At 45.9% G+C, this 21,650-nt stretch overlaps 2 protein-coding genes across 3 annotated transcripts in view; one reads left to right on the top strand and one right to left on the bottom strand.

Moving 5' to 3' along the window:
* LOC119978049 overlaps positions 1–19,100 on the bottom strand; it is a 97,814-nt gene extending 78,714 nt beyond the window's left edge. Inside the window, exon 1 of one of the 2 annotated variants that reach the window (XM_038819396.1) lies at positions 19,009–19,100. The gene's annotated coding sequence lies outside the window, so the exon portion shown is untranslated. The remainder of the gene's footprint in view (positions 1–19,008) is intronic. The other variant, XM_038819395.1, reaches the window with a different exon arrangement.
* Positions 1–21,650, top strand: part of LOC119978050 (uncharacterized protein C7orf50) — a 431,834-nt gene that overhangs the window by 246,176 nt on the left and 164,008 nt on the right. The window lies entirely within an intron of this gene.

Genomic DNA, 21,650 nt, shown 5'->3' with positions numbered 1-21,650 from the left:
TGTTCCTCTTGTAAAAGGATCAAGAATGGGAGGGCACAGATTTAAAGTGATTGTCAAAAGAAGCAAATATTTTGTGAGAAAAAGCTTTTTCACCTAGGAGGACTTGAACCAACAACATTCTGTCTCAGAAGTAATGTGCTAACAATTGAGCCGTTTCTGACCCCATATGGTGAGCTATCGGGGCAAGGATTCAAGGATTGTTGGAGATGGTGACGTAGTGGTAATATCACTGGAATAGTAATCCAGAGGCCCAAGATATTGCTCACGGTTTCAAATCATGGCTGCTGGCGGAATTTCAATTTAATTAATAAAATCTGGAATTAAAAGTTAACCGTGGTAATAATGATTGAATGCCGATTGTCATAAAAGCCCATCTGGTTCACTAATGACCTTTTAGAGAAGGAAATCTGCCGTCCTTACCTGGTTCGGCCTACATGTGACTCCAGACCCACAGCAATGTGGTTGACTCCGAAATGGCCTTTGGAATGGCCTAGCAAACCACTCAGATCAAGGGCAGTTAGGTGTGGACAATAAGTGCTGGCCCAGCCAGCCACGCTCGCATCCCATGAAAGAAAATGTTTTTGAAAGAATGTGGACCTGCTCTTGTGGGAAACCTGGTTGTAATTTAACATCCTTTTTGTCACTTGCAGCTTGATTAAGAGACTAGGGTGCACCAGGATCGTGGGATGAATCTCTAAGAGGATTTGTTTTTTAAGAAGTCTTTCGAGACAGTACTAAAGCCACTTATCAGGAACTGGTTTCACACACTGGTTTCATACTGTTGAGATCGTGGTTTGGTGGGATAACCGATCCCTTCTGTTTGGTCAGACACCAAGTAGCTGATTATGTTAGTGGGAGGTTGGGAGGTTACAAAGAGAGGTTAGCTGTGAGGTTTAGCTATTGGCTTATCACTAGAATCCTGCAAGCAACTTGCATAATTATAAACAAAAAAAGAAAATGCTGGAAAAGCTCTGCAAGTTTGACTGCATCTGTGGAGAGAGAACAGATGCAGTCTGGATAACTCTTCAGCAGTGCTCGAGAGAACTGGAAATAGGATGAGATTTATACTGTGGAGGGGGGTGCGGAGCAGTAGAGCTGGACAGAGGGCCAACTATAGGTTGAGGCTGGGGAGCGATTGACAAAATTGTTGTGGACCAAAAGGCAAAGGGAATGTAAATGGTGGTGGTCATGGCTAAGAAGGCCGCTGATAATGCCGCATTAAAAGATCGGAATGTGCTAATGGCAGAATAACGGCAAACAGTGTGTCAAAGGGAAACCCGAAACCGGAAACAGATAGCCCAAGTGGGGTCAGGTGGGCGGAGCGGAAGCGGTGGTAAAGGAAAAACAAGATGGAAAGCAGGATGCAAAGGGGGATGGGAAAATAAATCCATGGAAGAAGAAATAAAAAAAAATTGAATGAAATAAAAATGTGGGGAAGGTAAAGTAGAATCTGAAGTTGTTGAACTCGATGTTACGTCTGGAAGGCTGTAATGTGCCGAATGGGAAGGTGAGCTGCTGTTCTTCCACTTTGTGCTGGGCTTCACTGGAGCATTACAGCAAGCCAAGGATGGACATGAGAGCAGAATGGTGTGTTGAAATGGCAGGCGACAGAAAGGTCTATTTGCAGATGGGCAAAAGGTGTTCTGTAAAGCAATCACCCAATTCTTTTTTGTCAATTAAGGAGCAATTTAGCGCAGCCAATCCACCTACCCTGCACATCTTTAGATTGTGGGGGTGAGACCCGTGCAGGCATGGGGAGAATGTGCAAACTCCACACGGATGGTAACCTGGGCCAGAATCGAACTTGGGTCCTCCGCACCATGAGGCAGCAGTGCTCACCACTGAGCCACCGTGCTGCCCCTCCCAGTCTGCATTTTGTCTGTCAAATGCAGAGTAGGCCGCATTGGGAGCAGTGAATGCAATAGACCAAATTGAAGGAGGTGCACTTGAAGCACTGCTTCACCTGAAAAGAGTGTTTAGGACCTTGGGCAGGGAGGAGGTAATGGGGCAGGTGTTGCATCGGCTGCGATTGCATGGGAAGGTGCCATGGAAAGAGATTGGGGTGTTGGGTATGATGGAGTGGGCCAGGGTATCCCGGAGGGAATGGTCCATGTGGAATGCTGACAGGGAGAATGAGGGGAAGATGCATTTGGTGGTGGCATCCTGCTGGGGTTGGCAGAACTGACAAAGGATGATCCTTTGAATGTGATATTGGGTAGAGTAAAAACTGGATCTAAGAGGTGAGTGTTAAGGATGGCCTTGAAAGAAAATAATTAGGTTTAAGAAGATAATTCTGGAATTTCAGGCCTAGAAGGCTGAAGGCATGGCCACCAATGACGTGGAGGCGGAGGGACCTTGGTTGAAGGAACACAGAGTTGTAGTGCTGGAGAAGGCAATACCATACACCATAAAAGGCCATAAAAGGATTGGGATACCGGACTGAGAATTTTAAATTTAAATAGTATGCAGCCAGGAGAACATTGGAATAATGGAGTCTGGAGGCATGGATGAGGGTTCTAGAAGTGATATTGCAGAATCGGAAGCAGACATTCTTTACAGGATATGGGATTGGAAACTTATCTTGGGCTGAAGTAGGCCTCTGAGGCTGCAAAGAGCCTGTGACAATGTCTGGGGAGGTGGATGGGAATGAGGGCCGGGGCTAAAGATAACTGTGTTTAAATATCAGCTCCTTCAGAATATGGTGTCCGATACGCAGTCCGACAACACAGAGACATAATTGCTTCTAGCCAAACTGAAACAGATGCCTTGTTTTCCGGTGATGTTGCTAAGATTTTCCCAGGTGTTACCAGGGACTTCAGCATCCTCAGGTAATGTAGAAATTACCAAAAGATTTGGTGAACCAGGATCAGAATTCCGCTCCAATTCTATCCACCTTGGAACATCACACTAAATGTCTCCTTGGCTCCCCTAATGGTTGGAGAGGGATGATGGGGGCTCAGCAATTTACATCAGTAATTGGCAGAGACTAGCAAACCAGGATGGTCTCTAGTTTGTTCCAGAGTTTCTGGTCAATGATAGCCATTTGGACATTGACCCGAAGGACAACTGTCACCTGTGGAAATGTCTGCTTAAAGGAGCCAGCTCTGAGGGCAGGGACAAGTTGGAGGCAGGTCTATGCTTGTTGTGAAGGAGCCGTCTTCTCTCTGCCTATTAAAGTCAACGTTATTCTCTGGTTTAGGTGGTATGCTGATTGTGGGATTGGATTTGGGCTCTGGAAGTTTGGTTTGGCAGGCTGGAGGTTTCGTAACTGCTGTGTTGTGAATAAGTTGTGTTTTATACAGCCCAAGATAACACTCTGGCACAGATACTGAAGCCTGATGAATGGTTAATTATGCTCCAGCATAGGAAGTCACCTGTGGTACCTGACGTTTCATACTGAAGCTCTGCTTTTCCAAACATTTCCGAGGTGTCAGACTGCAGCCGGTCCCATTGTCTCATTGCAGCCACCCTCTTGTGCTTTGGTTTTCCGCCCAATTACATGTTAGTTGAACAAGAGACACCGAAATAGGTGGAAAGGCAAGTTGCGAGAGGGATACCAACAGTTTGCAAAAAGATATTGATAGGTTAAGTAGTTGGGCAAAAGGTTGGCAAAGGGGAGTATAATGTGGGAAAATGGGGAGTTGTTCATTTTGGAAGGAAGAACAAAAGAACTGAGGATTATTTAAATGGCGAAAAACTGCAGAAAGCTGCAACACAGAGGGACTTGAGGTACTTGTGCAGGAAACACACAAAGCTAGAATCAGGAAGGCGAATGGAATGTTAGCCCTGATTCCAAGGTCAGGAAAACTTGCTGCAACTGTACAAGGTACTGGTGAGACCACATCTGGAGCACTGTGAGCAATTTTGTCCACTTATTGATTAAGGAAAGACGTTATTTCATTGGAGGCGGTTCAGAGAAGGTTCACTAGGATGATCCCCGGTACAGAGGGATTGTCTCCTGAGAAAAGGTTAAACAGGTTCGGACTCTACTCATTGGAATTTAGAAGAATGAGAGGTGATCTCATTGAAACATACAGAATTCTTAAGGGGCTTGACAGAGTAAATGCTGAGAGGATGTTTCCCCTCTTGGGAGAGTCTAGGACCAGAGGGCACAGTTCCAGCATAAAGGGGTGCCAAATTAAGACTGAGAATTTCTTCTCTGAGGGTTGAGAATCCTTGCGTATGTTTAAGGCTGAGGTAGATAGATTCTTGATCAGTAAGGGAATCAAGATTACGGGGAAAGGGCAGGAAAGTGGACGCGAGAAATGTCAGATCAGCCATGATCCTATTGATTGGCGGAGCAGGCTCGAGGGGCTGAACGGCCTACTCCTGTCCCTATTTCTGATGGTCTTCTAATAGGGAGAGAAAATAATTGTTTTATCTAAAGTAATTTTCTGTGTTGCTGATCATTTATTCCGTGTCTAAGGAAAACTAGACTGGATGTTTTAACAATCTTCCCTTCAGGCTGGGTTCCATTAAATTGTACCGGTGAGTATCCATTTGATTTTACAACTTTTAATGATCAACAACTGTGATCTACAGTAAAAGTTCTTTTTTTCCTTGGAATACGTTTTCTCCTGAGTAAATGATGCTACTCCTCCCTTTGGATCAGAAGTGTTCAATTATGAGGCCTAACTTCGTATAGAATAGAACGTTAAGGGTGATTAATGGAGGTGTAATGCAGAGAGAGACAAACTATCTCCCCAGGTGGGAAAGCACAGAACAAAGGGGCAGAATGAAATTTGGATCATTCCGGGGGGAGGTGGGGGGGGGGGGGGGGGGGGGTGATGTCAGGAAGTATTGCTTCACACAAGGGGGAGTGGAAATCTGGAACACTTCTCTCTAAGGTCTGCTGCGGCTGAGTGAGGATAATTGAGAAATTTAAAACTCACCTTGTAGAACAAACCTGAGGGGCTGAATGGCCCACCTCTGTTCCTGAGGTGATTCGTGAACAACGCTACCTGTCTGTCTGGCGCCGAGGTGGAGATTGTTGACAGCTTCAGATTCCTAGGCGTACATATCACCAACAATCTGTTCTGGTCCACCCAAGTCAACGCTACGACCAAGAAAGCCCAACAGCGCCTATACTTCCACGGAAAACTAAGGAAATTCGGCATCTCCACATTGATTTTTATCAGTCAAAAACCCCTCCCCCCCCGGGTTTTTCTCTCTTCCAATCTCTTCCATCGGGCAGGAGGCACAAAAGTATGAGAACACGCACTCACAGATTCAAAAACAGCTTCTGCCCCACTGTTACCAGACTCTTGAATGACCCTCCTATGGACTGATCTGGTATCTCCATGCATCTTCTCTACTGTGTTGCACTACATTCTGTATGCTTCCCCCTCTTGTCTATATTTTTTACATTGTGTATTTATCGTATGTCCTATATTTCTCATGTATGGAACAATCTGCATGGACTGTACGCAGAATTGTACTTCGGCACACGCGACAATAAAGCAAAATCTAAATCTGTAGACTGTTCAGTTCAGATTAGAGTTACCCATCTTAGACCTTTCACTTGCACTTGTTGAAATGCACCCATTTGAAAGAGCAAGGAGTAACATCTATTGTTCATTCCTCTAAAATGAATGAAAATATCTCTTAATTAATTCAGGGTTGATAAACCTTGATACAATTTACAGATTTTACGGTTATTTCCAGGTTGAGCAATAAGGATGAGCACAAGTCCACCACTAGATGGAGCTGCATAAACACCCGGCACTGCAGATTGCCTACACTTGTACCTGCAGCCCCTCAAAAGCAGTGAAAGAAAAATGAAAGACTTGCATTTATACAGTGCCTTTTACAATCTAAGGACAGGCACCCCAATGGGCTGTACAACCAGTGACATGCAGTCCCCGTTATAACATAGGAAATATGGTTTACGTGCAGCAACCCTCCCATAAACAGCAACATGATAAATACCAGACTGTTGGCTGAGGAATAAATACTGGACAGAGCCACCAGGGATATCCACCCCATATCTTCTTTGATGTAGTGTCACGGGAACCTTTGCATTCACCTGAGAGTGCAGACAGAACCTCGGTTTAACACCTTGTCTGAAAGTCGACACCTCCGACGGTGCAGTACTCCCTCAGTAGCACACTGGAGTGTCAGTCTAAACTTGGTGCTCGAGCTTCTGTAGCAAAGGCTGAGGTTCTGCCCGCTGAATCAGAGCTGATTCTGCAAATCCTTACACCTCTTAACTGCAGTTTCATTAAACCGCTCAGATAAATTTGTTCAGCCCTGATATTTTGTGAGCAAAGATGACCCACCAGTTCACTTAGAAGAATCACTACACGACAGAAATGTTCAAACATGCAGGGACGGGCAGCATCTGTGCAATGATTTCTGAACGAATTATCTCAAACTTTAGAAAATGGGGATTTGGGTTGACCCTTCTTCGCCGGGCAATATTTAAAATGATGGTTCATGTTAGGGCAGCACGGTAGCACAGTGGTTAGCACTGGTTCTTCACAGCTCCCGAGTCCCAGGTTCGATTCCCAGCTTGGGTCGCTGTCTGTGTGGAGTCTGCACGTTCTCCCCCTGTCTACGTGGGTTTCCTCCGGGTGCTCTGGTTTCCTCCCACAAGTCCGGAAAGACGTGCTATTAGGTGATTTGGATATTCTGAATTCTCCCTCCGTGTACGAACAGGCGCCGGAATGTGGCGACTAGGAGCTTTTCATAGTAACTTCATTGCAGTGTTAATGTAAGCCTACCTGTGAGAATAAAGATTATTATTGTGTACTTTTATGTTGAGCAAGTGTTTCTCAGAATGAGACCACTACAGCCTCTCTGGGCATGGACCTTTCGCTGAGTTAATTTTACTAGTTTCGAATTGAGTTTGTCAATGCCCCGCAAGACCCTTATGGTTAATACTGATTTCCATGTACAGTTCCTCTGCAATCTCCCACCCATTCTCTCCACACTCGAACCAAACAACCATCCCTCATCTTTTACCCAACTAAAAGGGAAGTATCACAATCTCTCTTTGCACAAATATTCCTTTCTTTCTCTGTAGGATGTAATTGGGGCCAGTTTAGCTCAGCGGGCTAGACAGCTGGTTTGTAATGCAGTTAAAGTCCAGCATTGCGGGTTCAATTCCCGTACCGGCTTACCTGAACAGGCGCCGGAATGTGGCGACTAGGGGCTTTTCACAGTAACTTCATACTTGTGACAATAAAATATTATTATTCTTATTAATTAGAATATTTACAATATACTGCGCGCTAATTTGTTTTATTTAAGCCCATTTGTTAGTGTTCTCACTGCGGTGCCAGCCTCGGGAAAAGATTCCTCATGCTTCAGTGAAATGTAGTACCTGTTGTAACATAGGAAATATGGTTTGCGTGCAGTAACCCCCCCATAAACAGCAACGTGATAAATACCAGGTATTCTGCTTGTACTGATGTTGGCTGAGGGATAAATATTGGACAGGGCCACCGGGGATCGCTCCCCCTGTTCTTCTTCGAAGTAGTGTCATGGTAACAGATAACGTCTGACAACCATGATATATGTTTATGATTGGTTCAACCTTCTCAAGTGAGTGAGTAGCTGACTTGAACTTCGCTTAAAGAGTTACGGATCTTTGGAATTTTGCAATCTGGAGAGTTGCGCTGCTCCATCGTTGAGTGTGTGGTAGATCGAGGTTGAAACAATTTTGCGCACTAAAGGAATCCAAAGATACGGGGATAGTGCGTTAGGAAATCGAGGCAGAAGATCAACCATGGTTTTATTTTATTTTTTAAAAATAAATTTAGAGTACCCAATTCATTTTTTTCAATGAAGGGGCAATTTAGTGTGGCCAATTTACCTACCCTGCACATCTTTTGGGCAAACTCCACACGGACAGTGACCCAGAGTCAGGATCGAACCTGGGACCTCGGCGCCGTGAGGCAGCAAACCATGGTTTTATTGAATGGCAGAGCAAGCCCAAAGGATCCAATGGCATATCCCTGCTCCTATTTCTTCTGCTCTTAGACACAGCTGGAGAAGTCACGGGGTTGAGCCCTGTGTTTTTTAAAATACATTTTAAACTTTTTTCCAATTAAGGGACAATTTAGTGTGGCCAATCCACGTGGGGGTGTAATCCACGCAGACATGGGGAGAATGTGCAAACTCCACTCAGACAGTGACCCAGGGCCGGGATTCGAATCCAGGTCCTCAGCGCTGCAGTCCCAGTGCTATCCACTGCGGCACATGCTGCCCTGGTTGAGCCCTGTGTTGATTAGTTGGAGTGGACATCACATGAGGACCTTGACTTTTAAAAATAATTTCTGCAGCACCTTTATTGCTCGCTTTAATCGCCCTTGGGAAGATTGGTAGTGAGCCAATGAACCGCTACAGTCTGTGTGGCGAAGATACAGTCTGACTGCTGTCGGACAGGTAGCTCTGAATTTTGACCCAATTGTGAAGAAATGCTGATCTATTTCTAATTTGGAATGGAGTTTAGCTTGGAGGGGAACTTGGAGGTGATGGTGTTCCCATGTACCTTCTTCAGCCGTTGTCCTAGCTGGTGGAGATCACAGATCTGAGTGTGCTGTCAGAGACACCTTGATAAATTGACCCTCCCCCATGTTAAATCAGCTGCTGTTTCTCACTGCTAAGAAAGTGAGACGGTTTGGACATGAACAAGGGCTCTTGTCTATGGTACCATCTAATGATTGATGTTCGGGGAGGGGTGGGCGCCGGGGAAGAAAGAGAAGATTAACTAGAAAGGGAAGTGGGACAGTAAAAGCCTTAAATACTCAACTGAAAGATCGACATCAGCAGATATATAAATAATGGCTAGGATTTTGCTATGACAGCACAACTTTCAGTGTTTGCAACATCAGAAGTTGGGGCATGTGCCGAGTAAAGTGGAAATCCACTTGCTGTCATTGATTCTACTCTGCTACATAGACTTCTGTAGAGGTTCGCACAGACGGCAAACAGCATTGAAATCCTGAATCAATGAGAACTTTGTGGTTTAATGCTGCTGGAATCGCTGTAAAAAGCCCTTGCAAAGGTTACACATTGTTAAATGAGATGTGACTGGTGTACCAACTTCATAATTATTGCCCTCATTGGCCCTGAACAGCGATTTGTAAAATATTATTTGTAGAATGTTGAATTGCTCCACAACGATTAGATCTTTTGAAGTATAACAATTTTTCTTCTTTTTAAACTCTTGTTTATCTTTATTTTAGCTACTATCTTAATATAGTCATGTATTTATTTCACCATCTAAAAATGTTTTGGGTGCTTTTAGCTTCCTAGTTTGCTGTGTGTGAACACTTCATCATGGTTAACAGCTGGTCAGTGATGGGCATCACTGATGCTGTGTGCCGAGACATCCCTTCATAAGGCCTCAGTTTTGAACTGCAGTCGGGAAAGGGGAAAACCATGGCGCAGAGATCACTGCATATTTGTGGGCACCTTTTTTTTAATCAGATCAGCAGTAAGCTCCTTTACTTGGCGGCTGACCACCCAATCCAGCCAACATCTACAGGACCTTCACTTGCGCCTCCTTCAATTTGGTCTATTGTATTCACTGCCCCCAATGCGGTCTCCTCGACACTGGGGAGACTAAATGTAGACTGGGTGAACGCTTTGAGGGACACCTTCGCTCAGTTCATGAGCATGGCCGGGACCTTCCTGTCACTTGCCATTTTAACTCACCATCCGGCTCCCATACCCACATTTCCATCCTTGGCCTGCTGCAATGATCCAGTGAAGCCCAACGCAAGCTGGAGGAACAGCATCTCATCTCCCGATTAGGCACGTTACAGCCTTCTGGACTCAACATTGAGCCCAACAACCAGACCATGCAGTCTTTCCTCCATTTTGATTTATTTTTCCACAACTCCTCCCGCCCGCCCTTTCCACAGGGCCATCTGTAACCTTACCATTGTGCCATTATTAACACTTTCTTTAGTCTTTACACTACCATTACCACTCCCTTTGTCTTGTGTCCATGATATTTTTGTCAAATTTCTCCTTAGCCCCCACCTATCCCGGAACTTTTATTTCACTGCATCTTCTCCACCCCCCTCTCCGACTACACAGTCCATCACATTTCTGTCCCTCTTTAGCACTGAAAAAGAGTCTTACGGACTCAAAACATTAGCTCGGTTTCGCTCTCCGCAAATGCTGCCAGACCTGTTGAGTTTTTCCAGCACTTTCTGTTTTTACTTTAGATTTCCAGCATCTGCAATAGTTTGCTTTTATTTATCTACAGGCTCTACTTGCATCAAAAGCTCAACCTGTCATATTCATGGTAACAGTAAGAAGTCTTACAACACCAGGTTAAAGTCCCACAGGTTTTTTTGGAATCGTGAGCTTTCGGAGCGTAGCTGCTTCATCAGGTGGGTTTCATCAGGACTCACCCGTTGAAGGAGCTGTGCTCCGAAAGCTCGTGATTCCAAATAAACCAGTTGGACTTTAACCTGGTGTTGTAAGACTTCTTGCTGTGCCCACCCCAGTCTAACGCCGGCATCTCCATACCATGGCTTCATGGTAAAGGTTAACCAAGTCATGGTAAACCTTGGCTCACTTGGCAGCCTTGCATTTGGAGGGTTATTTGTTGTCGTCCTACCCAGGATTTGGGCACCACACCGTAGCAGGTTTTTGGTTTTACTGTCTTGTTTTTCTTTTTTTTTCAAATTTTGTGTGTTTTCGGGTGGCAACTGTTCATTCTCCTACCATTCACGCCTCCTCTAGATATCTAGACACATCTGTTTTTTTTCTTCACTGCTGATCCTGCACCACCATCCATTTTGTCACTTGACCTCCTCTCTTCCACCCTATCACAGGACTTGCCATTTGCCAACCGCCCTGCCACTCATGAACATTTCCCAGTTTTGATGAAAGGCCACGACCTGAAGTGTTAGCCTAATTTGAGTCAGGCTGTGTGTGACAGCACCTGCAGGCCATAAAGCTGGGTACAGACACAGGAGCCTGTTGCATTTGGGTGGCGGTGAATAGAATCTCCACCTGGTTCGAACTTGCATCATCTTTTTCTCAAATGAAACACCATGTATTAGTGTTGGATTAATTATACCACCATCATCGACAGGCCTGGTTGTTATTCCAGTGGGTGAAGAGGCCTCGGCAATGTTAGAAACAAAATGTAAAGTCTCGGTTGATAATTTTATATCCCAGCCAGGGTGAAACTGACACCAAGTCTTCAATCATCCTGTAAGAATATTTGGGTTTGTCAATTCCCTCCCATTTGCTGCATGAATGACCATACGTCATACCACCACCTGTATGGTCTGGAAGCCAGGTTGCTGACGGTTGTCTCAACACAATGTTGTGATTTCCTTTGTTGCCAGCCTGATCAAAAACTGAAGAGACATATGTCTGCCTCTCACCTGTTTCAGGCCACATTATGCCAGAGCTACAGCCCAATGTGAGGGATTTATACAGAAGATAGCAGATCCTTCTATGCAATGGCCACAGACCAATTGGAAAAGATTAAAATCATACTGATGCGCTTATGCTGAACCACACAAAGTCACAGATGCTAGATTAATTCAGTGATTTGCAGAGGGTGAAGCTTCATCATGGAATCATAGAATTTATAGTGCAAAGGAGGCCATTCAGCCCATCGCGTCTGCACTGGTCCTTCGAAAGAGCACCCTACTTAAGCCCACATTTCCACCCTATTCCCATAAACCCAGTAACCCCACCTAACCTTTCGTACACTAAGGGTCAGTTTAGCATGGTCAATCCACCTAATCTGCACATCTTTGGACTGTGGGAGGAAACCGGAACACCCGGAGGAAATCCACGCAGACACGGGGGGGAAAAATGCAAACGCCGCACAGACAGTGACCCAAGGCCGGCCCATCTCCCACCCCATCCTCACTCGCTCTCTCACTCCTCTGCCATTCCTCTCCCACCCCTCTCCCACTTGCTCTCTCACTCCTCTGCCATTCCTCTCCCACTCACCTCCCTACCTGTTCCCACCCCCCACCCCCTCTTCCACCCCCTCTTCCACTCCCACTCCCTCTCCCATCTCCCCTTTCCTTTTTCCCTTGCTGTCCCTTCATCTGCCCCTTCTCCTCTCTCCACTCTCCCCCGCCCTACTTCTATTCCTTGATCGTTCTCCACTGCATCTATTGACCCCTTTTTGGGCCATTTTTTTCATGTCTATGATTATATATTTCCTGTCTCTCTGTAATGAGATGAGGGAGCATGGAAAGTGCATGAGTTCTTTTCAACTGAGTGAAAGTGCCACTGTGTAAACTCGAATATAAGGAAGCACTCACACAATTTGTATGAATTTCAAATCTGCGTGTAAATGTATAGCTGAAAATAGCCATTTCTACATTTTTTATGTGACCAGAGCACATGATTTCCTGATGATCCCAGCCTAAATAACCTGCATGCTCCATGAAATAAATTTTTAATGTTCTGTGTGTCTTGATGTTATGCTGAACGGCAGTTCTGTTTTAAAAGACATCCTGGTACTTGATCCCAGAAAGGGCAACAGTCAGTACTTTGTTCTGAAAAGTTTGGTATGAATTTGATATGCGAAAGTTTTGAAAAATGGACCACAGTCCTGTATGTTGGCTAAACAATAACAAAAACCATCACATTTAAATAATGACCTTTAAATGAAGAGTGGAAAGACTTGAAGAATTAATGAAACTTGGGGTGGAATTTAACCGAAAAATTTCTAAGTTTATTAGTGGTGAGATTTTCAGGGAGTTTCCCGCCGGCTCCCCACCACTATCAAACGACACTTAGTCACTATTTTGGGCCCTGGGGAGTTTCTCACCGGTTTAGCCCACACTTGGAATGTTTTTAAGCACTGGGGAGGGCAACTCCGAGTTCGGGTCACCATTTTGAAATCGTGCCCCGATCTCTAAATGAGCTTGTGGGTCCCCCACACTTCCCACACATGGGTAATGTCACCCTCCACATGCATGGGGAGTAGCCACCCCCTCTCCCCCCACTACCAAGTGAGGGCATCCTGCTATGGGTCCCTGGGGTTCTCCCTCTTCAGGCCCCCCATGCCGCCTTACAGCCCCTCCTCCAAGACCTACTCCCGTAACACCCCCATCCTCCCCTACTTACCTGTCCTTCACCCCCCACCATTCAACCCCCCCATCACCCTTATTTCATGGGCATTGCCCCCCTGCGGCCCTGACCTGTCGCAGTGCCACCTTGGCACCTGGGGACCCTTGCAGTGCCACCCTGGCAGTGCTCCTGTCAGCATTACAGTGCCACCCGGGCTGTGCGAAGGTGGCAGTGATAAGGTGCCTGCATGTGACTTCAGACCCACAGCAATTACTTTTTTTTCTTCCTTTTATCTAAATTTAAAAAAAATTTAGAGCACCCAATTCTTTTGGTTGAGATAACAAATCAAATGTCTGTTCAGATAGATGTGAAAGCTTTGAAGACGTGCAAGGGATTCTCTCAGTGTCTTGGCCACACTCTCTTCCTCAAACAACGCAAATAACAATAGATTAGCTGGTCATTATCACATTGCTGTTGGTGCAGGAATTGGCTGCCACACTTGTCTACAAAAACAGCCGTGGCAATACATCAAAAGTCGTGCATCGGCTATGAAATGCTTTGGAATATTCTAAGGGAGAATAAGGCACTGTATGAATGGGAGTTATTTTTCCTTTGAAATGCAATGGTAAGTTGAGATAGTCTGTCTCCATCTTAGAGGCCTAGTGTTTTGACATATCTGTTGGTGTATTGAGATATTATAATCAAGTGCTTTGTTTCAGATGCATGGGCTGTCTTGTATGACTGCTTGAGAGAGCTTGCCTCCTGAAACCAGTGGAGAATTCTCCCTTCTGGGGACTAAGTCCACACCAACCGGCGGGAAAACCGGCGGCACGACTCCGGGGTCAACAGCCCCCGAAAGTGAGGAATTCTCTTAATTTCCGGGGACTAGTTTGACGCCGGATTGGTTGGCGCTGCTCCAGCCAGTGCTGAAGGGCCGGCGCGAGTTCGCGCATGCGAAGAACAGCTGGCATTATCTCGCGCATGCGCAGGCTGGCCGGTGTATTTCTGCGCATACAGATACCGGCCGGCGTATTTCTGCGCAGGGGTTCACTTCTCCGCGCCGGCCCCCGGGCAATATGGCGGAGCCCTACAGATGGGGGCCCGGCGTAGAGGAAAGAAGGTCTCCATGGAAACAGCCCGCCCGCAGGATCGGTAGGCCCTGATCGCGGGCCAGGCCGTCGTGGGGGCCCCCCCTCGGGGTGGGAACCCCGCATCCCGTCTCCAGGACCGCCCCTGCACACTTATCTGCCAGGGCCCTCGTGCGTGAAGTGAGTAATTCACGCTGGCGGGACTGGCCAAAACTGGACGGCCACTCGACCCATCAGGGCTCGGAGAATCGCTTGGGGGGGGGGGGGGGGGGGGGAGAGCTTTCAATGGCTCCTGACCGGCATGGCGGAAATCCCGCTGGCCCCCAAAAACGGCGCCGGAGAACAGGCGTAGGGTCGGAGAATCCCGGCCCAGATCCTGTTGGATGTCCAAATTCTTTTCTGAGTCTACCCTCGAGGAACTTTGGTAAATCGAAGCTGCTGTTATTTGACATAAGAGCTTCACACTTCCCTATCTCTCGAACCTCCTCCAGCCCTAAAATCCTGCTCACTGATGCTCATTGTGGGTTCCACCTGGGTCAATCAGCTCGTGATCTGAGAAAAGCTTTAGTCCAAACATGACATCAAGGCTGCATTTGACTGCGTGTGACATCAAGGAACCTTAACAAAACTGCAGTCAATGGGAATCGGAGGGGGGGATCTCTTCATGGCTTAGAGTCATACCTGGCACAAAGGAAGATTCTTGTGGTTGTTGAAGGTCAATTATCACAGTCTCAGGACATCACTGCAGGAGACCCCTCAGGGTAGTGTCAGAGGCCCAACCATATTCCTTTGTTTCATCAATGACATTTCCTCCATCATAAGGTCGTAAGTGCTAAGTAACATGCATGCCACACAAGTGCCAGGCAATTACCATCTCCAACAAGAGCAAATCTAACCATCTCCCATGACATTCAATGGCACAGTAAGAAGTCTCAGGACCTGAGGAAGGAGCAGTGCTCCGAAAGCTCGTGTTTGAAACAAACCTGTTGGACTTTAACCTGGTGTTGTAAGACTTCTTACTGTGCTCACCCCAGTCCAACGCCGGCATCTCCACATCATTCAATGGCATTACTGTCACTGAATCCTTCACTCTAAATATTTTGGGAGTTACCATTGACAAGAAACTGAATTGGAATAGCCACATATATACTGTGGCTACAAGAGTAGGTCAGAGGTTGGAATTCTGCGGCGAGTAACTCACCCCCCCGCCCCCCCCCCCCCCCCCCCCCCCCCCCCCCCCCCCCCCCCCCCCCCCCCCCCCCCCCCCAAATGCCTGTCCACCACCTACAAGGCACAAGTTAGGAATGTGATGGATTTGATGAGTGCTGCTCCATCAACACTCAACCTCCACACCATCCTGGACAAATCAGTCCGTTTAATTGGCATCCCATCCACCACCTCCAACATCCACTCCCTCCACCACTGGTGGCAGCCATGTGTACTGTCTACATAATGCACTGAAAAACTCACCAAGGTTAGTTTGACAGCGCCTTCCAAACCCACAACCTCTACCACCTAGAAGTTCAAGGGCAGCAGAATCATGGGAACATCACCGCCTGCAAGTTGTCCTTCATGCCGCAAACCATCCTGATTATATCGCCGTTCCTTCACTGTCACTGGGTCAAAATCCTGGAACTCCCTCCCTAACAGCATTGTGGCTGTACCTACACCTTAGGGACTGCAGCAGTTCAAGATGGCAGCTCACCACCACCACCTCAAGGGCAAATTGGGATTGGCAATAAATGCTGGCCTAACCAGTTACTCCCATATCCCATTTGCAAAATGTAAATATGTATAATGTGAATAAATGGGAAGTTGTCCACTTTGGTAGCAAAAGTAGAAATGCGGATAATTTCTTAACTGGTGAGCAATTGGGAAGTCTTGGGGCGAGATTCTCCGCAAATGCGGAGAATCGTAAAGGCTGCCGTGGTACTGCCGTGCCAATCGGGCCCCCAGATGCCCCAAACGGGCATCTGGCGCCCGTTTCACGACGGCAGCGAGCAGGTGTGTTTGCTGCCGTGTTGAAACGGGCGTGAAGGCCCGGCCGCTCGGCCCATCGGCCTCGGAGAATCGCCACTCGCTGTAAAAAACGGCGAGCGGCGATTCGTGGCGTGGGTCAGGCGTAGAGGGGGGGGGGGGGGGGAATAGCGGGAGGGCGTGAAAAATGTCGGGAGGCCCTCCCGCTATTCTCCCACCCGGTGTGGGGGGGCGGAGAATCGCGCCCTTGATGTCCATGGGGCCTGGGTATCTTTTTTTCACATGGAATGTGGGGATCGATGATTAAGCTAGTATTTATTGCCCATTCCAATTGTACTTGAGAAGTCTTTGTCCTTCTACTGGGTTATGAAATGTAGGTTATCTTCAGGGATAAGGAGGTGCATGTTTCATTGACATTAACAGTTAGCTCCATTTGTTCGAGGGTCACAGACAGACACAGATTCAACCATTTTAAAGGGCCTTTGTCCACTTTTAGAAATAGCCATATATTATGTGTGCTAATCATTGTGCCACCGTGCTACCCCCTCTTGTCTCTTCAAGGCAAGGAACAATAGATATCGAGATAGTAAAGACATCAAAGGATATGAGAACAGTGTGGGAAAGTTCATACAATCATAAAATCCCTACAGCGCAGAAGGCCATTCGGTCCATCGATTCTGCACCGACCTTCTGTAAGAGCACCCTCCCCATGCCCATTTTATCCCCTTAACCCTACCTAACCTACACATTTTTAGAGTCTAGGGGGCAATTTTATCACAACCAATCCACCTAACCTGAACTTCTTTGGACTGTGGGAGGAAACCCACGCAGACACAGGGAGAACCTGCAAACCCAACACAGTCAACCACGGCAGGGTACCTGGCATGGTGAGGCAGCAGTGCTAATCACTGTGCCACCATGCCGCCCATATTGGCATTGAAGGAATAGGGGCTGGCTTAGCACAGTGGGATAAACAGCTAAGCTTGTAAAGCAGAACAAGGCCAGCAGCGCGGGTTCAATCCCCGTACCAGCCTCCCCGAACAGGCGCCGGAATGTGGTGACCAGAGGCTTCTCACAGTAACTTCATTTGAAGCCTACTTGTGACAATAAGCAATTTTCATTTCATTTCAGATCAGCTATGATCTAATTGAATGGCAGAGCAGACTCAAGCAGCCAAGTGGCCTACTCTTGCTGCTATTTCCCATGTTCCTGAAATATAGGTGAGACTTGGAGAACATAAAAGATATTCAACTGCATGGGGCTTATTCAATTTCTGAGCACTTTTCTTACGTCTGAAGTAACCTTTTATTTCCTTGATTAAACAGGACCTATTTTCTCAGCGTTAATGTTAAGCCTCTTTAGAACATTGGTTGCTTGGAGGTTCTTTATGATTGATCGTGTTTGAAGTTGGATTTCCAGTTTAGTTTTCAGTGCAATAATCTTGCTGGATGTGTTTTCTTGGCCTGTTTCTCACACTCTACGGCTAATTCAGCTCGTCACACTCTTCAAAGGCAATTGAGTTCTTGTTCTGTTCCAAACTTCAAAGCTGTCCTGGACTTTACTTGTTTCTTATTTTGAAATATACATGTAGTCCCTATTATATACAATATTACATTTGTGCTACAACATGGAATTTTCTTCCCAGTAAATAGATTTTCATTGGTGAATATTACAAAGCAAAAGATTCATGTTCAGAATAATTGGCAGTAGATCCAGGTCAATTAATTTTTTTACCCAGTGAGTTATTGTCCTATGGAACGTGCTACCTGATTCAATGGTAACTTTCAAACTGGAACCACGTAAATATTTGGAGAACAAAATATTGCTGGGCTGTGGAGAAAAGGCAGCGGATTGGATCTAACTGGATAACTCCTTCAAAGAGACGGCGCATGTACTTTGAGCCGAATAGCCTCCAGTGGTCCAGTATCATTCTGTGGTTATTTAAAAAAAAAAATGTTTTATCCATTACTTTATCAGAGTTACAAAGCCAGAGCTCAGCGTGTGGACAGGGCCGAACACCCTGCCTCCCTGCCTGCTCCAAAAACCAATTCAAATTGAATCCAATTCATGGTCTCCATAAGAGAGACATACCAGATCCAGACATTACACCTGATGCCACACTCATCTTAGCCAAAAGGCCATAGGGCTTCAAAATTACCCACGGGTCAGATGACAGTGTTCTGATGCAGCTTTGTTCAACATGTGAATAAATAGCTAATCATCCCTGGACAATACCAGGAAATGCAAGAGCTGTCAACACCAAGATTAAAACGGTGAAAACAAAAGGCGAGCAGGAAGTTTTGTTTATGGAAATTATTTAATTAATTTTTTTTTAAAATTTAGAGTACCCAATTAAATTTTTCCAATTAAGGGACAATTTAGCATGGCCAATCCACCTCTCCTTCCTGCACATCTTTCGGATTGTGGGGGCGAAACCCATGCAAACACGGGGAGAATGTGCAAACTCCACATGGGCAGTGACCCAGAGCTAGGATTGAAGCTTGGACCTCGGTGCTATGAGGCAGCAATGCTAACCACTGTGCCACCGTGCTGCCCGCTTGGAAATTATTTAAGAGGGTTATGACTATCAGACTGTGCGTCAAACCTATATGCTCATTTTGAGAGCGCACCGTTGATGCCCCCCTTTGCTTTCTGCTGCCCAACCCATTTCTCATCAGGTTTGCACCATCCCCTTGACTACCAAGCGGCACAATAACCCTTTGTACAGGTCACTGAGGAAGAGGTGGCCAATTAGGAGGCTGCCTCCTGAAGGATCGCACCGAGGGGAACACTGCTGACGTGTGCAGAATCGGGATCTGAAAATGGTCCTGACTCCTGAAAAAACAAATCATTACAATATTTCACCCATTGTTTCTGTTGATTGTAACCCAACACACATTCTCTGGATAGCAATGTGAAAGGAAGCACTTACATTGATCTAGCAGCTTTCCTGACCCTAGAATGTCCCATATGCTTCATAGTCAGTGAAGTTCTTTTGCAAAAAGTTGCAATATGATCGCTGTTGCCATATAGGGAAATCTGTTAGTCCATTTTCACACAGTGAAGTCCTGGATAAATAACCAGATTATTTGTTTCTATAGTGATTTAGGTTGAGGATAAATATTAGAGAAATAGGCTGCCTCACGACATGAGGACCCAGGTTCGGCCCTGGCCTCAGGTCACTGTCCGTGTGGAGTTTGCACATTTTCCCGTGTTTGTGTGGGTCTCATCCTCATAACTCAAAAGATATGCAGAGTAGGTGGATTGGCCGCACTAAATTGCCCCTTAATTGAAAAAAAAAATGAATTGTGTACTTCAAGATACTGATTTTTGTTAACATTAGTGATTAAGGCATGGGGACAATATGCAAACTCCACAAAGACAATGACCTGGAGCCGGGATCGAGCCTGGGTCCTCAGTACCGTGAGGCAGTAATGCTAACCACTGCGCCACCATGCCGCCCCAAAGCCTAGCAATGCTTTACAGCCATCCTTTCTGTTTTGTGCTGCAGTGTCCATCATAAGTCCTGTCAAAACGCCTCATTTTAAACAAACTATTGTTTGCTAAATCATGCCAGCCGTAGCAAAGATCTGAAATAAACCCAGGATTAAAGACTGGTCTTGCCCAGTAAGTACCCGAATGTTTTCAAACAATCTCGCATTGGTGGCATGCTGACTCTGACCCACTTGGTCACAGCAACTTGCTGCGATTACTTTCCTCTCTTTGGCTATAATTCCATCCAAACAGCCTCAGGAAATTAATTTGCCCTGCCTCAGTGAAAACTCACGGGATTGGCGCCCATGAAGGAGGACCTGCAGCCTAATCTTTTTCATTCTGGCAGGACGCTAACCCCGGCTTTGCTGATTACCTGCCCTATTGGTTTGGTTACCTCGCTCCTGGTTTGTCCCATATTAAATATTGTAAATTAATGATACAAGTCCAGTCAACAATTGGATTAGTGACTTCTCATTCTATCCTCATGTCGTATCGTCTCTGAGCTGTGAAATTATATCTGACCGTACATTTGTGTTATAATTGGGTACCTCTCTGCCTGGAGGTAGTTTGGAAGCTCGTGGATGTACTTCTAGCTATTTTCTTTGATTCAGCACTGTTGGTCATCGCTGTAAGTGATCCTCATGTCCCTACGTTCAGGAGCAAGCCCTTCCTGGTCAATATCTAATTATGAGACAGCATAAGCCAGGTGCATAATAGAAATGTGATCTGCAATGGATTTCACTATTCCCACCCATGCCCTCAAGTGCACTACTCTAATGTTACAGCAGGTGGGCTGAAACCACATGGACTCAAGGTCAAATGCCAGGTCCTTAAGCTGAATTATTTTCCGCATGGTAGATGAATGTGCAGAGCGACTATTGTGATCAAAACTCACTTCAAATTGCTTGTGATTAGGAACAATAGTAAACCATACCAATCTCTGCCAAGGGGCTGACTTCGCTCTTCCTAATCTGCTTCCTGAATCTGACTGGTTCTGAATTTAAAAGAACAGTGAGCTTCCCCCTTGTCAGACTAAACACTGTCTCATGATGCTTTGGTTACTACTAACTGCAGGAAATGCGAGAGCTGCCTCTCCAACTTCATTCCTCTTGAATGAATTGGCAGTCGGCCCTGTCAGTAAAGCTTCAGGCAGAGTGGATTCTCCCTGTGCTGGGTCCAAGTGAATAGGTCATCCCAATGCTAGGTGCGGATGTCATCTCCGCTCAGACTTCCTAAATCGAGTTCAGTATTGTCCCCCGCATCGTTGGAGAAGCACACCTTTGGTGCCTAGCCAATTAGCATTTCCACCCCCCGCCCCTTTAGCACAGCAAGTGACTGTTGGGAGATTTTAAATCTTTGTCAGTCCGCTTCCATTTCAATGGCATGCTGTCACATAACTCACTTTCTGCGTCCTTTCTATGGGACAAAATGACGGCAAACACCCCAAAACATAAGCGCCCTCGCTCTCCCAATGGCAACCGTCTCTCCTCGGATGAATTGTCTAATCGAAAATACGGAGCAAGTGTCAGCTACCGCCCGAGTATGAAGAAGGATTAAATCGATGGCCAGTCATCCAGAGCTGGCTATGCTGTGATTTTGAGGCAATGGTCTGGAAATATCATCAATTTTCTTTCCATATGGAAATTAAAAGTCTGATATTCTGCGATGAATTAATAACTCCTATGTCCTGCAAGAAGTAGGACATAGAGGCACAAATTCAATGTAGGAAAATCAAAGTATTTCTCCACTAAAGGAGTTATCAACACTTCAAATCTGGATAAGGTAGATAACCCCTGGAATCATTGAACAAATAAAAGCTGCAGTGGGAGGGAGAGCTGTTGGGTTTTCCAGGGCAGACGTATTAGGTAGGTTTGGTCAATTTACCACCTTAACCTGTAACTACCTTATCTAGCAATTATCACAACTACACGAAGATAAAAATGTGAATAATTCTTATCTCCATCCAATATGTCACTTTAAAAACTACCTGTTCATAAATGTTTTATTTCTTTGTTGATTCTCTAAAGTGTGAGCTTCCTCACTTTTGTTGTAAATTTAGAGGACCTAATTTTTTCCCCC

This window comes from Scyliorhinus canicula, chromosome 15, assembly GCF_902713615.1.
Source record: "Scyliorhinus canicula chromosome 15, sScyCan1.1, whole genome shotgun sequence".
Lineage (NCBI taxonomy): Eukaryota > Metazoa > Chordata > Chondrichthyes > Carcharhiniformes > Scyliorhinidae > Scyliorhinus > Scyliorhinus canicula.
The sequence above is the reverse complement of the archived record's forward strand: the minus strand, read 5'-3'. Positions and strand labels throughout refer to the sequence as shown.